The sequence below is a fragment of the Tupaia chinensis genome, unplaced genomic scaffold (genome assembly GCF_000334495.1).
Source record: "Tupaia chinensis unplaced genomic scaffold, TupChi_1.0 Scaffold000612_1, whole genome shotgun sequence".
NCBI classification, from domain to species: domain Eukaryota; kingdom Metazoa; phylum Chordata; class Mammalia; order Scandentia; family Tupaiidae; genus Tupaia; species Tupaia belangeri.
Window position 1 is genome coordinate 4,774,983 of NW_006160131.1, and position 5,188 is coordinate 4,780,170.

The 5,188-nt window shown below is 53.2% G+C and overlaps 1 long non-coding RNA gene across 1 annotated transcript in view; it reads left to right on the forward strand.

Moving 5' to 3' along the window:
- Positions 1-3,678, forward strand: part of LOC102498831 (uncharacterized) — an 8,192-nt gene extending 4,514 nt beyond the window's left edge. The window contains exons 3-4 of the long non-coding RNA XR_336061.1: positions 3,208-3,279; positions 3,573-3,678. This is a non-coding gene — a long non-coding RNA (uncharacterized LOC102498831). The remainder of the gene's footprint in view (positions 1-3,207; positions 3,280-3,572) is intronic.
- The last annotated feature ends 1,510 nt before the right edge of the window (positions 3,679-5,188 follow it).

Here is a 5,188-nt window from a genome sequence, read left to right on the forward strand (position 1 = left end):
AAAAAAAAAAAAAAAAAAAGACACCGGCCGAGAAACTCATGCTGCGATGGCAGCGGCACGCGTGGTGAGTCACGTGGTGCTTCTTACAGCCTTTGAATCCAGCGGGGTTTCCATAGCTGCCGGGAGGCTGCACTTGGTGGTGCTCTTTGCCCACCATGGCTTGTTTCCAAGGTCATCTGGTAGCCCTTTCTCAAAGGATTCAAAAGTTCTCACTCCTGGGGCCAGCAGGTGACATAGAGGTTAAGGTGCTGGACTCTCATATGGCCAGCCACAGTTCGGGTCCCTGACCTGGCGGCGTGGTTTCTCACTTTCTCTCTCTCTCTCTCTCTCTCTTTCTCTGGTGAGCACACATGCCCAATAGCAAATTTAAAAATAATAACAAATAAAATTAAATAAGTAATTCTAAAATTTACAAATGTGCTCCAACTAGCCACAGTTCGGGTCCCTGACCTGGCGGCTTGGTTTCTCACTTTCTCTCTCTCTCTCTCTCTCTCTTTCTCTGGTGAGCACACATGCCCAATAGCAAATTTAAAAATAATAACAAATAAAATTAAATAAGTAATTCTAAAATTTACAAATGTGCTCCAACTATTGCAGCACTCCCACTAAGCCCCGCCGGTGCATGTCTGCATCCTGCCTGCCCTTCCCACAAGCCCGTGCTGTGCCAGTCTCGATCTGCCTCTGCGTCACGAACGCGTCTCACTCGCCACATCTGGGGCCTGGTGCTGCTCCGCTCCACACCTGTCTGCCCGCTCCGCTCCGAGGACACTGGAGGACTGCGCCCCTGTGGCATCCCCCACGGCACACAGCCAGGGCCCACAGCTCCGCCTCCCATTACCCTCGGGCTCTTCACTGGCTCTCCTCCAGCCCCTTCCGCACAGTCTAATGCAGCTGAATTGTTCATCTTTCTGACCGGACGGCTCCGTTTCCTGTCCTCCTCTGTAACCTATCCATTATGCTGCTTGCATTTTCCATATGTCCTGCTTCCCTTTCTGTATCTTGCTGTTTCATCGCTAATTCCACCCTCTGGCCTCCTGTCCTGTTCCACCCAAAGCAGCAAATACGCTCTCCATTTCCAGCGAGGACTTCCCAAGAATCCTCATTCCATTTAATGCCGCCACTTGGAAAGCCACTGTCCTCCTGCATTCGTTTTCCTTGCGTTAAACCTCACAATGAGGGCCCACTGCCACAGCCGAAGTCGCCACTGGTCCTGGCTCCACGCCCAGGCAGCCCTTCTGGGTTGTCTCTGTCTGTCTCCAGTGTTTCCTGCTCACCTCAGTGCCTACAGGAAGCTCCTGGTCTGTCCCCATCTCCACTGAGAAAAGAGCGTGTGTCGGGTCCCTGAGAACCAAAGCCCCTGCCCCCTGGACAGGGCGCCCGAAAGCCCACAGCTCTGCAGTCGTAATGAGAGCCTATTGGCCGATTTCCTCCTGGGCTCAAGATCCGATTAGGAAGATGGCTTTCGTTTTTGTTTTCTTCCACTTCTAAGTCATCAGGGCTTTTCTCTTTTAGCTTAAAGCCGAGTTATATGTCCCGGTTTTATGGATTGCCATCAGTGGAGATGGACCATACACTTCCTGCCTTTATGCTTAACTGTTCGTGGCGACTGTAGAGGGACCCACTGTTGGAGTCGGTCCCTGGGCACCTAAAGAAGGTATAGCCTTCATTCGCAAAGCAGAAAACGGAGTGCGTGTCATGAACACCAGCTGAGGGCTGTCATGGTGACAGGGTAAGAGCCGTCATCCACGGGACGTGCCGTGCCTGGCTCCACGCTGAGCCCTTGCCGTGAGCTTTCTCATGTGCGGCCCCAGGTCCTGGCAGGGATGTCTGTCCTGGCCCTTTCTCACTTTGCTACTAAGGACACTGAGGTTCGGAGAGGCTCAGCAACTGCCCGAGTCCATCCAACCAGGGGCACAAAACAGGTTTAAATTCGAGTCTGGGGAGACCAGCAGATAGTGCAATGGCTCTGTCGCTGGACTCCCATGTAGTCGACTGTGGTTCGAGTCCCGGGCCCAGTGGCTTAAACTCACACCAGGTACATGTGCGTGTGACCGAGATCCCGAGAGGAGAATGGAGGAGAAGGGATTGAGGTGTGGCCATCCCGCCTGGGGGGTGATTTCTCACTTTCTGTCTCTATGTCTCTCTCTGTCTGTCTGGCAAGCGCATGTGCCCAATAGCAAAAATCTCTTTCTAAAAACAAAACAAAACAAAAATTCAAGTCTGACACCTCAGCTTGTGCGAGTTTATGGCTGGGGACAGATCTCTGACTGCTCTTCCTGCTCTGAGAGGCTTTCTGAGGGGCCCGGGGTTCACGTCTACTGACCCCAGCCTTGCCATAACAGACGGCTCTGGTCTAGTGACCACAGACAGCCCCTCGCAGCCCGCCCTGACAGCGCCACCAGAGAAACAGCAAGGCCTCCTTACCAGTGGGACTCGGAAAAATGCTGACCCCAAGTCTCTCGGGGGCAGGCTTCAGAGATTTAACCAAGTGCTAACCTAAGACATTCCTAACCCTCTTGTAACCCATGAGTCCCCCTTCCAGATGGCTCACTTTTGTGGGTCAGGCTGATGGAAAGACATCCTACGCTGCTCCACAATTTCTTGTGCCTCCTTCTCTCAGAACTGAGGAAAAGAACTGCCATATCTAAGCACCCTGAAACACGTGTGTGTTTCCAGGTCTGGGCACTCAGATTCGTGCCTAGAATGACCCATGTTAGGGGACCAGCAGACTGTGTAATGGTTACGTCACTGGACTCCCACAAAGTTGATTGTGGTCCGAGTCCCAGGCCCAGCAGCTTAAAATTCATGCTAGGCACAGGTGCATGTGTGACCAAGATCCTGAGAGGAGAAGGGATCGCAGCATGGCCATCCCCCTGGGGGGCAACTTCTCACTTTCTGTTTCTCTGTCTTTGTCTCCAGCAAGCAACCACATCCTATAGCAAAAATCTCTCTCTAAAAAAAAAAAAACATAAATAAAAGAATAAACCATGTTAATTACTATTTTTGCCTCCTTCTCGTCCTTACTCACCTGTCATCAATGAGGCCCTCCTTTTCCACCCCGCTTAAAACTGCCCCGTTCTTCCCATCCTCAGCCTCCCAGTCCCTGTGGCCCTGCACGGCATGTACTCCCTTCGTGTTTCTCACCTTCTAACGGGCTTCATGATTTCCTTATGTGCTACCCTTACTGCTTGTTGCCTGTCTTCCCAGCTAGAATGCGAGGGCCACGAGAAGACACTCAGCTCAGTGCCACTGATGCACCCCAGCCCCTCAAACCGCCGAGTAAGTACCCGTCTAGCTGGGGAATGCATTGCCAGGCTCCGTGAGCTGCTTTTGCATCGTGCTCTGATACATTGTATAAGTGGGCAGGGCTGAACCAGAACAACCACAGAGGGTGACAGAGTAGTTGATTCTCCCGGGAAGGACCAGGGAACAGTAACCACAAATATGCTCCTCCCGAGCTGGGTGCATGGCTGCCACCTTGTGGCGATTAAAGAAATGCACGCACTCTGACCAAGTAGGGCCTCGTGGTGGTGGGGTTGGAAGTTCACCTTTCACACTTACTCTCCCCGCAGGGCTCTCCAGGCTTCTGTGAACAAGATGGCAGCCACCAGGCTGGGCCCTCCTAGACCTCTGAAATGTAGCCCAAAACTTTCTGTGATCAACATGACCTTCCACTCACACACATCCATCTGCTCCTCTGTTCATTCATGCAGCAAGTATTTGCTGAATAGCCACCAGGGCAGACACGGGCCCCGGTGGAAAAGCCGGTCATCTATTTAATCAAGTATCTGCTAAGATCCCACTGGCACATGCTGGCACTGGGCGGCACTACCTAACAGCACTGCCAGGACTGTCCTCAAAGAGCTGCCGTCCTAGCGGAGAGGAGAACAGGAGCGGGAGGACAGCACTGGAAAATGCCCAGGGAAATTCATCTCCGCCCTGGAAGGACTGTGCCGTTCAAATGTGACATTTCAACTAAGTCCCGAATGATGGGAGTGGACCACTGGAGGGAAAAGCCTTCCAGGGGGTGGGAACAGCATGTACAAAGTGTGAAGTATTCTAGGAAAAGGGAGACAGCCAGAGTGGCTGGAGGGGCCCAGGAGACGCGTGTAGCAGGTCATCAGAGGGCAGATCCTACAGGATCTGGAGGGCCACGGTGACATTTTGGCCTTTATCCTAAGTGCAATGAGAAGTCACATGAGCAGTCTAAGCAAAGGTGGAATGGGGCTGGGGGTACCATCCGACTTGCCTTTTCTAACGACCTGTCTGGGGAGAGTAGGCACCAGCTTAGAGGGCCACCTACTTGATGGAGTGGATATAAAATTAGGGAGATACCAGTCCTGCCCTCTAGGGGGATCCAGCGTCAAAGGAAAGAGGGTAGGTCAGCCAGCCAACAGATCTGAGTTCAAATCCCAGCTTCACGGGTTTCCTGGGCTATGCCTCGGTTTTTGAACATCGGTTTTCTCACTGGAATGAGAAAAGTAATCCACTCACTTTGCTGGGCATGTTAGAGGACGGTTATGAGCTGCGTGGTGCTATAGACAGCGGCCTGTCAGTGGCCAGTAAAGGCTACATTACCACTCACGCATGCTCACATGCACGTGCACACACACACACGCACACGCCTTTACAAAGTGGGAGAAGACAGCCACATGCACAGCTGATCAACATGAAGTAGGCAGGGAAGCAGTACTGAGGGGACCAGGCCGTGGAGGCCGCAGGGCCACCGAAAGTCAATGAGCTCTGTGAACGGCGGGAGCCGGTGAGGGCTTCCGAGCACAGGAGGGCTGTGAGCAGAGCTTCCCTTTAGCAAGATAAATTTGGCAGCTGGAAGAGAGGGAAAAGATGGAAGGGAGGAAGCCGAGACTGTTTCTCCCGCCCTTCGACCTCCTCCATACCCCCAGGCTCAGCCCTGCGGCATACGCACAGGACCTCGAGTGCAGGGCCACTAAGCATTTCCAAGCAGGGCCGTGCTAATTACGGGCATCTAGCGATGCCAGCCACTCAGGCGGCAGTCTCGGAGAGAAAGAATCTCTTCCCGAGTCCCCTGCCTTTGTCCTGGAAAGAAGCCCGGTTCCTTCCCAGAGGCAGTGGGTGTAGAGAGAGACAGAAAAGGAGCAAGTCTCAGCTTCTCGGTCGGCCCGTCTGTCCTGGAGACGGGCTTAGGAGACGTGTGGCCTACCAGCCA